Below are 18,564 nucleotides of genomic sequence, written 5' to 3' on the forward strand. Positions count from 1 at the left end.
TCAGTATTTGAATGTGGTGTTGATATGTTTGTTTATGAGTATTAAATGGTCCTTTCATTTTTATCTTAGTTTTACGATTCGCTTGTCTGCAACGCTTCTGCTATATTTATTTTCCACGGATATTTGCTTCATTATCTTCAGTTAATTTTTGTTGTTGTTCTCAATTTATGGAGTTTTAAATGTCCTGTGCGTTGTGTTGCCCATCTGGAATCGTTGTGCCCTCATGGATAATGAGAACTAATGGGTGTAAGGTGGCCAAAGGATCTGTCGCTTTAGGGATCTTGACAGGCCAGCGAAAGTGTACTAGACACTAATGCAGTTTCTATAAATTCATTATACTCAACTTATTCTGAAGAGCTCCTACACGGATGACAACTTGTTAAAGCGGTGGCTATCAATAAGTAGGGGCCTGACCCTGGCGTGCATCTTTATTCACTGAGTGTTCACCGTTACATCTGTCAACAACTTGAAGTAATATTCGGCACCAACTAGCGACATGGAACTCCCACTATAAGCATGCAAATACAAGTAGGACTAGAGGTAGAATCAGAAGACTTGTGCCCTGGTAGCCACTACTTACAACACCGCCGTAACAGTTTTCATTGTTCAGTGGTCTGGACGCTCTACATTGGCGGCGATGATCAAAGTGCCGCTAACAGCGCCTGCACGAATCTTCGAAGTGCTGCCTCTGGCAGCATCAAGAACGTATAATACTACACTTGGAAACCGGATTGGTTGTGTGTCGTAGGACAGTTTGAGGTCTAGTTTATGACTGCGATCTTGATGACAGATTTTCTATGTGTGGAACGTTGATGCTTGTTGTTGTGTGCGTGTAGTGCGAGGTAACAGATATTTAGGTTTTTTTTCATTTCTCTTTCTATGGTGGATTTTATTTTTCGGAGGAGCTGGATGCGACAGGGTGTTTCATTTACAAAGCAAATTACACCGTCTATACAGAGACTCCAATAAACTATTCCGCATTACTTGGGTTTTCTTATACTATTACCGTCATATATGATTGAAAATTGTTGGATGGAGACCCACTCATGTGAGTGGAACTGGTTGTCAGATGAGAGAGTTGTACTCTCTGATTAATTTTAGAAAGCTTGTTATTTCTTTATGTGAGCTTTATGCAATGCTGAACGATATGAGTATCGCTGGATGATGTATAATTAGTATCTGAATTTTTATACCAGCTCTGCAGTGTTGTGTACGGTTTTGCTGCTTACGTAAACATAATGCTTCTGTGTATGAATATTTCTTTGGCTGTATGATACATAGGTATATTTTGGAAATTTACAACTGGCCCCACTAGTGTTTCCTACTCATGGATGTCAGTATTCGGTTTCTTGCGGTTCTTTTGTCTTAGCCATTCCATTTTTTGTTTTGTCAGTGAATGTGATGTTGCCTAATGTAGTGAGATAGCTTCGCTCTGGGACTTCGAATATTTTACACGTTTTACTGCCATATACGAGGTTGCCAGGCAACAATATTTTAGTTTTTGAGTATAGCATTCTCAGACTGAAACAGTACACTCTGGTTTATGCAGCTTTCTGTACTTTGATTTATAGATGTTACTGTTTAACAGTTTTTCGCCTGCAATAGTAGTGAACTAGTACAGAAACATATTTACATCGACATTTATGCCTGAAACGTTAAATTATTTCACATAAGAGGAGTAATAAAAAAATTCGGAAAACAAAAATCAGTCGCTTTTTCTAAACTTTTGTTTACCCCATAAACAAGTTTCCGAACCTCATTTGGAGATGGTTCACACGGAAGGTACATGTTTCTGTCCACTGCGAGCTGCTGGGCACTTACTTTTGACAGTATGAGTGTCTTTGTAATTGATATCCACTTGCATCTTCCACTGTTCAGTAAGAATATCAACGTACACCAAGTGCCACGACGCACACACACATAGCGATGTGTGTGTGTGTGTGTGTGTGTGTGTGTGTGTGTGTGTGTGTGTGTGTGTGTGTGTGTGTGTGTTTGTGTGTGTGTGATGAAGCTGAGATTTTCCCGTACAAACATTTCACGAGTGCGCTGTGAATATCAGGAATGCGGTAAAAAATCAAATCTCTGCCATAACTGCGGCCAGAAAAACATACTGCAAGACCGGAACCAATGACGACTGAACAGAACCATTCAACGCGACAGAGGAGCAAACCTTCTCCAGATTTCTGCAGATTTAAATGCTGGACCAACAAAAAATGCCAGTGTGAGAACCGTCAACGAAACATCATCGATATGGGCTTTCGGAGCCGAAGGCCCACTCGTGTACCCTTGATGAGTGCCAGACACAAAGCTTTATGCCTCGCCTGGGCCGGTCAACACCAACATTGGACTGTTGATGACTGGTGACAAGTGCGTAAGCATCTTATCTGGTCACCTGCATCCATTCATGTCCTTTGTGCATTCCGACGGACTTGGGCATTTCCAGCAGAACAATGCGACACCCCAGACTTCCAAAATAGCTACAGAGTGGCTCCAGGTACCCTCTTCTGAGTTCAAACACTTCCGCTAGCCACCAGACTCCCTAGATAGGAACATTGTTGAACAGGTCTGGGATGCCCTGAATCGTGCTGTTCAGAAGAGACCTCCGCCCTCTCCTACTCTTACGGATTTATGGACAGTTCTGCAGGATTCATGGCATCAATTTCTTCCAGCACTACTTCATACGTTAGTCGAGACGATGTCACATCGTGCTGCGGCATCTCTGAGTGCTAGTGGGGGTCGTATACGATGTTAGGCAGGTGTATCAATTTATTTGGATGTCTTGTAAACCACAAGATGGAGGCTGGATTATTTTCATTTTTTGTTTATAGGGCATCACATCTTTTCTTTTTGTGTATTACAGAGTAAAAATATGTACTGTTTTTCAGATGAATTTATTCATCTTTGCGCGTATATTTTTAATCTCACTGATGGCATTATAATGGCTCGCTTATGGCACTGTTATAGCAATCCAGCTTACGTTCTGTGTCGTCCGAATAAGACACAGCCAGGACAAAAGCACCACAGGCGCAAAGATGCGATCTGGTGCCATTGCTATAGAGACTCGCCACTGGCACGAGTTCCACCAGCGCCATTGGCGACTCTGAGGAAGAAGATATCTTCTTTGTCTCGGCCAATTGCAGGCCGAGTACAATCTGCCAATGACAGGGCTACAAGTGACAGAAGCCTATTCGAAAGAAAGAAGTGGTTATAGATCATCGTCCAGGTCTGACTTAGACAGGGGACGTGGTCTAGTGAACTCTTAGAAGTGAACAGTTGCTGTATATTGCATTTGCTACGTACTGTGAAGTTCACCTATGATTATTTGCAGTGTAGCCGGCCGGCGTTGCCGTGCGGTTCTAGGCGCTTCAGTCTGGAACCGCGTGACCGCTACGGTCGTAGGTTCGAATCCTGCCTCGGGCATGGATGTGTGTGATGTCCTTAGGTTAGTTGGGTTTAAGTAGTTCTAAGTTCTACGGGACTGATGACCACAGATGTTAAGTCCCATAGTGCTCATAGCCATTTGAACCATTATTTGCAGTGTGCCTTTGAGGTCCTTTCTTTGTCATATTATAAGTAGTGTTGCAGACTTCTTATCCGTCAAGACACACAGATAAGAAAACGCTCTAACTCATTTAGTGACTTTGTTACTAATTTACTGGGTCGTTGTAGTACCTGTGTTCTCCTATTGTGTTATCTGACCCTGGGGCATAGCTGTGTAATAGGGGCCGGAAGAAATTGTCTTAGTGGTGTACTGCATCAGAAGCCGTTTCTCGGGCTCAAAAACTCGACCTACCTTAACAACAGTCGAAACTCGGCCTCCACAGCAGTAACGACGAGGGTTTACAGAACTGGTGCTGATGGTTTACAAAATTATGTACTTCATTTTCCTGCCAGAGTTTGGATGTTTTAACCATAAATTATTAGACTATACATATGGATGTCTAACGATTCGATTATATTACAGTAACTTACGCACTTTGCATATGCAGATCTTGATACTCTCTGCTGGTGTCCATTTTGAGGCTAAGGCTTTTCCTCTGAGAAAGAACAAACAGTCTAATATAGAGGCAGGATATTACATCGAACCTGCTGTCAAGGAAAAGTATGTGTGCGTATTATGTACAGTGTATGTGAGACGTGGTAACGTGCTGTCATAACACTGCACACATTCAGACTAATAATCAAACAAATTAAGCAGTTAAGCATAATGAGTATGAAAAGTAGATAGGAAATACGTTAATTAGTGCAGTAGTTTATTGCAATAAGAATGGTGGAGAATAACTATCGAAGCATACGTAGTTTGGATATTTTAATTTTAATTCAGTGACCCTGCCAGAATATACTCGACGGTGGCTGAGGCATGAGGAGGCATGACAGCACTTTCTAGGATAGATGCGACCAATGGCCCCAGTGCTGCGCCGGCCGGGGTGGCCGAGCGGTTCTAGGCGCTACAGTCTGGAACCGCGCGATCGCAATGGTCGCAGGTTCGAATCCTGCCTCGGGCATGGACGTATGTAATGTCCTTAGGTTTAACTAGTTCTAAGTTCTAGGGGCTGATGACCTCAGAAGTTAAATCCCATAGTGCTCAGAGACATTTTAACCCAGTGCTGCATGTCAGTATGGAGGGTAAGCCATTGTGGTCTAACAAGTGCAGAAGCAGGCACAGGAACACCGAAATAGGACCTGAAGTAAATGTTAAGATGTAGCAGAGTAGCCCAGCCCATTCAGCGTCGCTACACATCAGGAGGGGTCACACAAATGGTGTGGGAGAGGGTTGATGTACGCCGAGGCACACAGTAAAACAGTGGTACTATTAACGAATGTTTATTCCCAGCAGCAGTGTACATCACGACGGCAGTTTTCATGGTCGCCCAGCACACGTGTCAACACAGTCGGTTGTGGAATGTGCTGAGGTCCACAGTGGCAAACCATATGGTTTGTCAAGGTTGGCCGAGGTGGCCGAGCGGTTCTAGGTGCTACAGTCTGGAACCGCGCGACCGCTACGGTCGCAGGTTCTAATCCTGCCTCGGGCATGGATGTGTGTGATGTCCTTAGGTTAGTTAGGTTTAAGTAGTTCTAAGTTCTAGGGGACTGATGACCTCAGATGTTAAGTCCCATAGTGTTCAGAGCCATTTGAACAATTATTTGTCAAGGTTTGTGGGCGGATATCTCCACTGCGTCATGTGACCTACGAGCCGGCGAGAATCGGCCATGGCCCACTCAGGGCCTCCGGGATTGACCAACTATATACCGCACTCACGTATCTTCTGCCCTCACGTCGCGCTTTAGGGTGCAATAACCGACACTGGAAGTTAGACATCGAGCAGCACCACCCTGATCGCTCACGTGGGGTCGACAGAGATGGTGGCCAATAACGTCTCGGCGGTAGGGGGCCACAACTGTGCACCTCCCCCAACCAGACTAGACAGCCTGCATTCCATTTGCCAAAGTCCCTCAGACGGTAGAAGCTGTCCATACACCAGCATCTCACATCGATGAAGTATACCTAGTCCAGCAGACGATATGGGTCATAATTCGACCAGTTGGTCAGGAGACAGGCATCCAGCAGATCTTCACACCCAAGTATTAGACACCATTTCTCTAAATCTCAGCAGAGCGTCATTCTTTCGGGTTCCAGACGTAGACGGAAAGATTGTATGGTTGAATACCTTAAGCCTCTAGGCTCAACTATTTATACACTTATTGCTACGCCTCTAAGGTAGTCCCACTGCTGCGGACAATTACATTTGTTCTATATTACTCGATTCTTCAGATTTTCTTGGTTCGCCCCATGGGTCTACAAGCAACGGGGATTCCTAAGCTTCGTCATAATTGCAAGGCATGAGTTTTTAGCAGCACGCAAGTGGTCTGAGTTACTGGATGTTGCTTCACGATTGGTCCCGGTTAGCCGTTATAAGTGCTTCGCCAATGGCTGGTGTAGTAATCCCGGGTAGTTGAAGTGTTTCACTTAATATAAACGGTACTGCCAAGTGGCCTACTTGATTAGCGCGTTGGCCGATCTGGCCTCTATAGCCTGGGAGCTACCGGGATAAACCTTCACTAAAATCTTTCAGTTTCCACTCTGAATCTATAAAGGCTCAGCACGCCTCTCTTCTTTCGGAAGATTCGTCCCGACTCTTACGAGAGGAGTCTTTTATTACGGTTACTTTTACCCACAAAAATCTATACTATGTCGATGGCTACACCGAGCTGCTCCTTATGTAATCTTAGCATGACCTTACTCCCTAAGTGTGGTTTCCAGAACCTGATTACAATGCAATTCTTAATCAAATGCTTATACTAATTGCAAACAACTTTCTTACAACACACAGCTGCTTTCATAAGCTTTTTCCCCGCCCTCTGTCACCTAACCACTCGACTGACAACTGATGTGTCGGTGGATCTGTAGACTGCGCGTAGCTGTAATTTTTATAGAAACAAAATATGCAAGTACCGTGTAGAATCAATGCCACAACTGGTAGCTGAAATGATTACTGATATAGTACTTTGTCGACGATGTTCTTGAACATTTTGAACATAATGTAATATCTGCTTCATTAAAATTATTCCTTGCTGTAATTTGATAAATTGGTGAAATGAATGTATAAGTTCAGGACTGACAGTGGCATGAACGTAAGTTATATTTTGGGTGGCAAGTACCCTTTATGACTCTTCTGGTCAATAGAGCGTATTCCATGTCAGTGTCATGACTGTAGTACCAGTGAGCGTAGCTAAAATGTGGAAATCTTTCCCGACTATCTTGAAAGCGGTACCGTTAATGATAACATTACTCACATAAAACTCTAATTTTCTCAGCGCCTCAGATTCCCTATTTGTCAACACACATTCTGGCGAGAAGATCGAATACAGCCAGTGCACCCTGATCATTTGGAAGTAAGATCATGTGGGCAAGATTTCCATTTCGCAACTTTTCTCATTAATTTTTGAAGCGGTACTATTAGTACGTTCTATTTAACAATTTGCGAACCAGTCATTTTACGATGTCACTAAACTGATTGTCCTCGTACTCCGTGGGATAATAAATTTTTTCCACTCTCATAATCATGAAATAAGGCCTTTACGTATGCGAATCTGCGTTTTATTTTTATGTGTCACACTTCCCAATTTCTACCTATACCCTTCCATAAGCGTGTGACATCATGAAGTTTAAATATGATGGGATACCGAAAGATGAGGGGCTAGTCAAAGGTAATTAGAGTATAGTGGGCTTGGTCGAAGTATAACCTGTGGAAAAGCTAAGCGCAGAGATTGTCAGTAAGCTTCATAAGAAATTGACAGAATCGAGAGTAGTGGGCGTCAGGTGGCAACTGGCAACAGGAGAGGTCTACCTCCGGTCGGTTTGAACAACGAGACATTGTCTCCAGAGATCTGCCATGCTTGGGCACTGTCAGATGGACTGCCGTGAGTTGCAGAGCTCTTGCTCATGTTGGATAGAAGGTATAAAAGTGAGTTATATTATCGTGGATAGTGTACGTAATGCATCTTGTCGAGTTGTTTTAGTCAGGGAAGTGTCAGAAACGGTTTCATTATCATAATTTCACTGGTATAAAGTAATTGGTAAATTGTGGCGATGCACATTAACTGTAAGTGATGGTCCTCAGCGATGCACTCTGTATGTGGAATAAACAGCAGTATAATATATTCTTTTGAGAGATTGTGTCAAGTTATAGCTTAATTAGTAAAGTTTTGTGGGATGAAAAATTTTAAACCAGTTTTATTTCTGATGTGGTCAGGAGCACATTTGCGCCACTTCTGTGAGTGCAGATTAACAACTAGAAAGCAAAGGTTTTCCGGGCGGTTAAGCGTCTGAAATGCTTACTAAAGAGATTAGAAGCTGGGCCACTGTATTTTCGCTCAGTTGCTTTACAATTCTCAGGTTTTGATTAGCAAAGCTCGTTATGAATTTGAAGATGATTAAGACATTATTTAATTTCCTACGTTAAGACAGAATGATTTTGATGGCCATCAGTCACGCCATGCTTAATAATCTAATAATTTTTGAAGCGTTGCTTCAGTGAATGGAATGCTAACTGACCCCCATATGTTCCCACTTAGTTCGTTACCACCAGTCTGGGCATGCAATTTGTTTCAACCGCTTGGTGTGGAATAGTAACCCATAAAAGCGAAATTCATTAATTTACGTCAAATTTAAAACTTCTTGGCGGACTTTTCTTGTTGAATCTATCCTCACCTATTTACATTGTGAACGATATCAGATACAATGACTATTCTTTAATATTCTGGCAGTGAATAACGTAATTTGTGTACGAAGACCCTCTGTTTTTGTTTCGCCTTTCTACAGTGCAGCCTGGTGCAATTAGTCACAATATCTATGTCATCCAAACATCACCTCTTTTCTGTATTTTTTACGTGATTTTTGTGTGATTGTTATGCTGCATGCTGCTATGAGCAAAACAGTGAATTTAATTCATAAACCTTCCATGTAATGTGACAGAAGGTCCCTTTTTGTATATAGTAGGTCAAATAACGTAAAATTCATAGCTGTTGTCATTAGCCCATACGCGATTACCATACTTACAATTAATGTCATATTTACACCATCTAATGTTGAAGGTAGTAGTTCAGATCAAAAAATGTAGATAATTATAAGAAACCACTCTTTGAGGTCATTATAACCAGAAAAATGAAATGCCTGGGCTAGCAGGACACAGCGGATTAGGTTGTGGAAAGTGGCCAAATGAGTTCCTGTCAGTTGCACTCAACATACAAACTTTATTTATCAACACACTATATTGCAACAAGGATGAAAAATACTCAAAACCTTAATCGGCCTCATTTGATTAACTTTAGATCGGCTGAAGGCCACATTCTAAAACCAAGACACAAGGCTTAAGCAAGATTAAAATACAAGGTTCTTCTGAAGGTTTCACCCAAGAATATTTTCTAAGTCTTCAATCTAAACGGCTGAAGGCCTTAGCAGTTTAATTTTAATGGAACTAGGCTGGAGGACTCATATCAAACAATAGGAGTAGTTTCAATCAAAAGGCAGAAGGCCTTATCTCAAACATTTAATGCAAATTGGGCTGAAGGCCCCATTCTAAGACATAACAACCTTATGCCTTAAGCGCAAGAGAAGAAAATTAATTTAAGAAATATTAAAACTCGGCTGAAGGCTGCTCACTAACAAATAATTCATCGGCTTAAGCTCTAGAAGAAGAGTTTCAATTTTAAAGGGCAGAAGGCCGTATCTTGAAACATTTCTTATAAAGTAAGAATAAGAGTCTCATGTCTTAAGGGCAAGACAAGGACATTAATTTAATAGATATTAATACTCAGCTGAAGACCACATATCAACAAAATATGTTTAACGGCTTAAGGCCTACAAAGAGTTTCAATGTAAAAGGCAGAAGGCCTTACCTTAAAACCTCTCCAGTAAACTTCGGCTGAAGGCCCCATATAAAAATATAACAATCTCGTGCCTTAAGGGCAAGACAAGAACATTAACTTTTTACTGACACTCGGCTGGAAGCCACACAGCAACCAAATAACTAAAATACAAACAGGGAAATTACTACATAACAGAACAAGGAACAGCGCTCAAAGGTATCCAAGGGTCGGCCTGGGATTGTAACACTAACGCACGTTTAGTTGAGGCAGGCAGCCTATCCAACGACTTCTTAATCTGGTGGCAACCCAACCTACAGACAGCCGACTGACCAATCAACCAAATCAGGTTCGCTCCACGCAACCAGCAAAACGACCACAAGATTTCAATGCACGACACACAGAATATTGGTGCCCACAACGACCAACAACACGATGAGGAGAATACACTGCCTAAAATTACGTCACCGACCAGGGCAGGTAACCGGAACGTCAACGGCCACAAGGCAGAAGATACCGCTGGTGAACTTCCATAACAGGGAATAAATTAAGTTAAATTTCACAGGAAGACGGCTGGAGTCTTAGCCAACTGAAATACACGCACGTTGTTGCTCGTGGGAGTGCCCCAAAAACGACAACCAGGATCAAACGAAGAAATGTAAACAGTTGAGGCTCGATAGTAAGTTAACTGAGGAAACTTTCATGTCCAACATTGGTGGGCGACAAACTTCGTAGCACTCGCAAGCAGCACCTCACACTCCAACCGCGCGCGCTCGCCACCAGCGGCTTCAGCCCAACTCCGCGCGACGGGGGCTTGCTTGCTACTCCACGCCAACCGACTGCCTGGACTGCTGGTCCGTCCGCGTCTGCTACTGCGTCGCGACTGCAATGCTGGTGCGTCTCCAACTCACTGACTACTCAACACGCGATGACCCGGAAATACTATCGGTCGCTGCACAGATAGTAAGACAGTGTGCTTATCGATACGCGCTGCCGCTGCCACTCACAGGAAAGTAAGACAGGAAGTTAATGACGCCAGTAAATGGAATAAGAAAACAAGGCGGCACTACCGTAATAGAAGATGACAAACAACTAATGGGATGAACACGAACCGTGCACAGTTCAATCATCACTTCCCTCCCTAACTATAAACAATTTGTGTTGAACCCCTCTGCAAAGAACGATTTGTAATATAAAAGCTTGCAGAAAAAATGATTAATGTCTTGATGGAACAATATCGAATAATAGCTATGAGCATGATCAGGCGAAAGGCTACCGCCATCCATACTGAATGTGTTTTCTCGATGTGCATCTTGTGTTATGGCTTGGTTCAAATGGCTCTGAGCACTATGGGACTCAACTGCTGTGGTCATCAGTCCCCTAGAACTTAGAACTACTTAAACCTAACTAACCTAAGGACATCACACACATCCATGCCCGAGGCAGGATTCGAACCTGCGACCGTAGCAGTCTCGCGGTTCCGGACTGCGCGCCTAGAACCGCGAGACCACCGCATCTTGTGTTATCTGTTGCATTGTTCAAATCATCAGCTTTCAGGTTCCCTGTAAAACCAATAAACATAATTAAGATCTAGCTGTTATTGTAAATTATTATCGCTGTACCAAGAAGCCTAGCATCTAGTAAGAGGTTAAGATGTGCATGGGAAGTATCAGAGTGCCTCTATAAAAACTTTGTGTTCTGTCTTACCGCAGGTCTTGTCATGGGGAAGCCTTATCAGAGAGGCCCACCACATGAGCGTCTAGGGAAGTGGTTCCAGTGGTGGTTTCCCGTTGCCTTCCACTGATGATGATGAAATGATAATGAGGGCAACACAACACCCAGTAAATGAGCAGACAAAATTTCCGACCCAGCTGGGAACCGAACCCGGGCCCCTTGCCGTGAAAGACCGCCTTGCTGACCACTCAGCTGTGACTATAACGCCATACCAAATAGTCTCGAACGCAGAGAAAACTAGCACAGATTTCGAGATGATTTGCTATCATGTACCATTGGGTTACAGCTAGCCACCACAATGGTAAGCCTAGATTTTCCCCGAACACTTTCTCGCTTCAGTCTGTACCAGTCTATCTGAACAGACAACAAAACTCCCTTTATTTCTGCGGATCGGCTAATGACGTAACTAGATGAGCTTCTCTATTCTCCGAAAGCTACAATACCTCCTGCGTCATATGAACCTACTAGCCCCTTCCTTCGGATATGGGTGAGTGGTGTAACACTGAAACTTGCTCATTCCATTCTTACTCTCACCCTCTCTACATGGAAGGACAATGGACAATTCTTTTCCATCACTTGCACTATATCTCGTAATTCTTCTGGGAACTGTTTCTTCACAATGTGTAACCTTAACATAAGCTGAGATGTAACCAAGAAGTCGCGACCTGAAAAAAAGTCACGTCTATCATCTTCACTGTCCTTTCGAAACGAGAAACTAACGACAAGTAGGAAACAGGAAGTAACACCAAGAGATTCATGACAATAATCCTAGATTAATAAAAGAAAAATAAACGTGGCAATGACTTGACAAAACCACATTATATCATCCGACGCGAAACAATGTAAAACATACCTTGAATATATAAAAGGACATAATATATAACATTATAATTGCTTGCGTGACCTTAAAGCATAAGAGATACCGAGCCCCTTTCGGTGTTAAAGATTCTTCCTTTCTGCCTACTGCACCTTCGCATACCGCGTCACTCACAGATGATTGTGGTACCGCATCTACCACACCTTTGAATGGTTTCATCCAACTGACGTCAATGATTGATGCTGTGGTAGTAAACTGTACATTTATACACTGTTGGCCATTAAAATTGCTACACCAAGAAGAAATGCAGATGATAAACGAGTGTTCATTGGACAAATATATTATACTAGAACTGACACGTGATTACATTTTCACGCAATCTGGGTGCATAGATCCTGAGAAATCAGTACCCTGAACAACCACAGCTGGCCATAATAACGGCCTTGATACGCCTGGGCATTGAGTCAAACAGAGCTTGAATGGGGTGTACAGGTACAGCTGCCCATGCAGCTTCAATACGATACCACACCTCATCAAGAGTAGTGACTGGCGTATTGTGACGAGCCAGTTGCTCGCCCACCATTGACCAGACGTTTTCAGGTGAGAGATCTGGAGAATGTGCTGGCCAGGGCAGCAGTCGAACGTTTTCTGTATCCAGAAAGGCCTGTACAGGACCTGCAACATGCGGAAAGGCCCGTACAGGACCTGCAACATGCGGTCGTGCATTATCCTGCTGAAATGTAGGGTTTCGCGGGGACTGAATGAAGGGTAGAGCCACGGGTCGTAACACACCTGAAATGTAACGTCCACTGTTCAAAGCGCCGTCAATGCGAACAAGAGGTGACCGAAACGTGTAACCAATGGTACCCCATACCATCACGCCGGATAATATGCCAGAATGGCGATGACGAATACACGCTTCCAATGTGCGTTCACCGCAATGTCGCCAAACTCGGATGCGACCATCATGATGCTGTAAACAGAACCTGAATCCATCCGAAATATGACGTTTTTCCATTCCTGCACCAAGGTTCGTCGTTGAGTATACCATCTCAGCCGCTCCTGTCTGTGACGCAGAGTCAAGGGTAACCGCAGCCATGGCCTCCGAGCTGATAGTCCATGCTGCTGCAAACGTCGTCGAACTGTTCGTGCAAATGGTTGTTGTCATGCAAACATCCCCATCCGTTTATTCAGGGATCGAGACCAGGCTGCACGATCCGTTACAGCCATGCGGATAAGATGCCTGTCATGTTGACTGCTAGTGATACGAGGTCGTTGGGATCCAGCACGCCGTTCCGGATTACCCTTCTGAACCCTCCGATTCCATATTCTGCTAACAGTCATTGGATCTCGACCAACGCGAGCAGCAATGCTGCGATACGATAAACCGTAATCCCGATAGGCTACAATCCGCCCTTTATCAAAGTCGGAAACGTGATGGTACGCATTTCTCCTCCTTATACGAGGCATCACAACAACGTTTCACCAGGCAACGGCGGTCAACTGCTGTTTGTGTATGGGAAATCGGTTGGAAACTTTCCTCATATCAGCACGTTGTAGGTGTCGCCACCGGCGCCAACCTTGTGTGAATGCTCTGAAAAGCTAATCGTTTGCATGTCACAGCATCTTCTTCCTGTCGGTTAAATTTCGCGTCTGTAGCACGTCATCTTCGTGGTGTAGCAATTTTAATGGCCAGTAGTGTATTAACTGGTGAGGTCACCTCCAGAAGATTATACTGTCCATGTTAGTTGGTGAAGAATATTTTCATTTTTCCCTTCAGTCTATAAGGATTACTGGCCAATACAACCTACGTTATACGATATTGCGGTAGTTTGCTCATGCCCTTATGCGGCTATTCCCGGCTCTCGAGAGCATATGTGTCTGCCTTTTGCATGTTTTTCCATACTTCCCGTATTGTTCTCGTAAACGTCTTAATGAATTCGGAATCCGGTCCCAGTTTAGGACTTAAGACTTCGGTGGGGAATGGCATCTTCCTCTAGTACACGACATTGTGACATGCTTGCTGTCGTATGAGCCTTCGACTCTTAAGTGCAAATCCCGTACGGACGAATCTAGCTTTCACGTAGAAGATTAGTATATTCGAAATAGTCTTACGGACTTCGTGCACTCTACCTTTTGTGTGAGGTAGAAACGGGCTTGGTCATAACAATGAATACGTAACATACGATATAGATGTTTCATAAGTTCTGAAACGAAGTTTGTACCCCAAGCAGTGACTAAAGTGTCAGGTACTTGAAGTTCCAGCACTCAAGTGATAGCTAATGCCTGTTTTACAGCACTGGTCTTTTGGTCTGCAATCACTAGCACTGCTAGAATACGTGAAAAAATGAAGGACGATCGTAAGCACATAGTTATTCCTTGCAGGTGATTTGTTGAATGATCCACATATCTCGAGAACAAGCGTTTGAAACGGATTCAACGCCTCTGATAACCTCTGACTTTGTATCTCTGGCAATCTCTCCAAAGGGATTTTCTTATGCAAAATATCCCCTCTCAGCACACACGGAACACCATTCTTGACGTACTGCTCCTCATCACGCTTTCTCCATCGAAACTGTCCCGCAATACATGTTTATGCCCTGCAACACATGGTTACAAGCTGCTGTAACGTTTCTTTCTGAAAATCCGCTGGAACCATGTGATGCGGTCTGCATCTCAGGACTATGCACAACAAATTTTCGTGTAAAATATAGTATGACTGTGACTTAACAACCTGGCAGTCTGCGTACTCTGTATGTGCTTGTTGCCATTCTAACACTTGCCTAATGTACTCAACATGGGAACTTCTTGACTTGATGAGTCCATGTTCATGCGTTTCCTACTTATCTTATGGATGACCTCGCAAACAAATTCTCTGATCTAGCGAGCCCTACGTGTTAGATCATTATGTGGGTGTTTGAGACCAAGTAATTCAATTCTGGATTGCTTCTGTTGGAGAAGGATCGGTCTACACATCATATTCACTAATTGTGTGTCCCAGATAGCTAACTCTACTCTGATCAAAATGGCGTTTAGCCATTCTCAGTGTCAAACATGTTGACTGTAATATATTAAAAATATCCTACAACTATCCTACAACTGTCCTGAATACATCATTCAGGTCTTAGACCGTACCCTTCCTCAAACTCCATCGAATAACCGCTGAAAAGTACCCATTTCTCAAATCAGATGGCATCCTCTTATACTGATAATATCTGCGTGGCACTGAAAACAGTGTTTCTACTCTTTTAGGTGTAACTTCTGGTAGTAACCGTTTTTAGGATCCACTGCAGTAAAGTAGCGACACTGACCCAAATCATCCAAGGTTTCCGTTATGCCACGGATTTTAGAAGCACCTGTAATGGCCTGTGCATTCAGAAAACCTATAATCACAGCAAAAATTTACTTCTTCGTTCCATCTGATGATGCTCCAGAATCTGTCACTAGATTCTGTTACCCCATCTCGTAGTTGTTGTTCCATAAACTCCTCCATTAATGGCTGTAAATGCATTACTGTCAGGTGTACTGTGCCCTGCAGGTATATGATGCTGAGTTACCGGAATTGCTGGTATCCACTCATCTGTGCCAAACAAGTCGCTTAAGTTCAACACCACAGTCTCCACAGCTGTGCTATCACTGCCTTCCAGTGACCCACTTACCTGCGTAACCCTATTGCGTAGACGATTTGCCTATGGCTTATATCCAGTCTTGATCTGTCGAAGCCTTCTTCCTCTAATACTCCTGAGTGGCTATCACTGTACCCATGGACTGGCTAAGTTCACTCCTGCCAATGTTATCTATGCCAATTAGATCCATAGTCTCCACTTGAGTTTCTCACACACACTATGCACCTGCACACTAAACAATGTGAAGCATCCAGCTCTTCATTGTTTGATAGTGGTTCAACAGTGTACAAAATGGTACCCACCAACACCCATACTAATTTTGCCATACCTGCAGGTACTTTATCCTGGTTCAACTTGCATCAACTTCATAAGAGGTGACCTTGCGACATTGCTTCTTTTGCAACTGTATCATTCAACTCACAGTTTCAGTGAGCTCAGCTGGGCATTCCCAAAGATCAATCCCAGCATAATGTTTGCTGAGAAAATGTAGTAGCTGAACAATCATTGAATGTCCTACACACACATATGGTAAAACTTCCATACGTTCAAGAAACATAGTGTCTCCAACAGAAAAATCAAGCCCCGTAGTACCCAATCTACACCTACATGTTTACTCTGCTATTCACAATTAAGTGCCTGGCAGAGGGTTCAATGAACCCTCTTCAAGCTGTCTCTCTACCGTTTCACTCTCGAAGGCTCTCGGCCAAAAAGAGCATTTAAATTTTATTGTGTGAGCCCTGATTTCTCTTATTTTATTGTAATGATCATTTCTCCCTATGTAGGTGCGCGCCAACAGAATGTTTTCGCAATCGGAGGAGAAAAATGGTGATCGAAATTTCATGAAAAGATCACGTCGCAGCGAAAAACGCCTTTTAAAGATTTCCACTCCAATTCACGTATCATGTCTGTGGCACTATCTCCCCTATTCCGCTATAATACAAAACGAGCCGCCCTTCTTTGAACTTTTTCGATGTCATCCGTCAGTCCCACTTGATGCGGATCCCACACCGCACAGCAGTACTCCAGAATAGGGCGGACAAGTGTAGTGTAAGCAGTCTCTTTAGCAGATCTGTTACACCTTCTAAGTGTTCTGCCAATGAATCGCAGCCTTTGGTTTACTCTACCCACATCATTATCTATGTGATCGTTCCAATTTAGGTTATTTGTAATTGTAATCCCTAAGTATTTAGTTGAATTTATAGCCTCCTCGCGTAATCGAAATTTAGCGGATTTCCTTTAGTACACTTTTCTTTATTCAGAGCCAATTGCCACTTTTCGCACCATACACATATCGTATCTATATAATTTTGCTATTTTTTGGTCATCTGATGACTTTACAAGACGGTAAATGACAGCATCATCTGCAAATAGTCTAAGAGGGCTACTCAGATTGTCTCCTATGTCTCATATGTCGCTAATATAGATCAGGCACAATAGAGGGCCTATGACACTTCCTTGGGGAACACCGGATATTAATAATGTTTTACTCGATGACTTTCCGTCTATTACTACGAACTGTGACCTTTCTGACAGGAAATCACTAATCTAGTCCCAAAACTGAGGCGATATTCCATAGGCACACAGTTTGACAGGTGGAGGAAGTTTGGCTGGCCTTTAAGGACGCAGTTCCGTTAGTTAAGTCGGTGTCACTACAGGGACACGCATCCCAGTAAACTGCCGCTGATTGTAACAGTGCGTTATGGCCAACAGTTCTTCATCAGTTAGAATTTGGTGTCTTAATGTTTCTCAGACTTTGCTGATGTTATTTTGTTGTGTTCGTCGGTAACATAAATGTTAAATGCAGATTGAGAATTAATGTCATCACGAGAAGATATGAAAGATGTTTCAGGTGCGATGTGCTCAGTGACTCGTGGTGATTCTTGAACATGTGGTGAACATTTCTCTTTTTAAATACGTAATACACTATGTGTGCTGTCTTTTAATTCAGTTTTATAGTTGCATGGAGCTCATATGTAAATATACTGATGTAATCTGTAGGTGAATTAACTTTAAATTGACCAACAAAATTATTTTAATCGTGCTAAACTACAAAATTAACAATGTTTTTTGCAATGGAGAGTCATCGACATTTCTTTTGCAGGTAAACATTCAAGTTCAAACGCTTTTTGCTTCGCAAAGTAGTGAAGCATACCAAATGACCTCCTCTATAATAGATGCAAGTTGTCAGTAGCGTATACTTTACCACACATAAAAATTTGTATATCGCGAAACGAAACTGTTTCCGCGTTCAGAAACTAGTATGTGCTTGTTTTCTTGCCGATAGTGGTACTAAATGGAGGTGGCTGTAACACCAAAACAGGTTTTCATGAATATTAACCACTTCGTACATGCAAGTGAGAGGTTGCTGTTCCTGCCTCTTTCATTCTTTTACATAGAATCACGAACTTGTCAACCCTGTGCCAGTATATCATTTTCTTCGTTTTCTTGCTGAATGAGAAGGAACTAGTTCGAATCTTCTTTTTTGATTAATATTCCCTGAGATTCGTATTGATGTAACAGTATTTCTTAACAAAGCACTTTCTGGGAAAAGTGACGCAGTCTATACCGTAAAATAGATTTCAGTAAGTAGAAATATAGACTACTTGCCTTATAAATCATCCGACCGTCTTAGTTTAGCGCAAACCTTTGTGTAGCAGTATAACGACCAGTTCTTCATTTGATTTGACCTTCGCTGGGAGACAAAAAACGTAGTATTGCCCACACCGAAGTAAGTTTATTAAGCGATTTCTCTCCCTGCAATTCTAGTCAAGTCAGTCGGTACCCTTAGAGAGTAGTGGGGGACACGTTATTTGTTCTGTGTTAAGCAGAATTTCTTCAGGAAGTAATGGCCCATAGATCTGTGACCTATGCCTCCAATGTTTCGTACAAGGAAGATTAAATGTGTTCCCGTTTTTCCACCTCACCACAAAGTCTTTCCTCTATACTCATCATTTGGAAGTGTTTCTTAAGGTTTCCCTGGTATGTCATTAGTTCTGCCACGAGTTTTATCTGTCTTCAAGC

The sequence above is a fragment of the Schistocerca americana genome, chromosome 7, assembly GCF_021461395.2.
Source record: "Schistocerca americana isolate TAMUIC-IGC-003095 chromosome 7, iqSchAmer2.1, whole genome shotgun sequence".
NCBI lineage: Eukaryota > Metazoa > Arthropoda > Insecta > Orthoptera > Acrididae > Schistocerca > Schistocerca americana.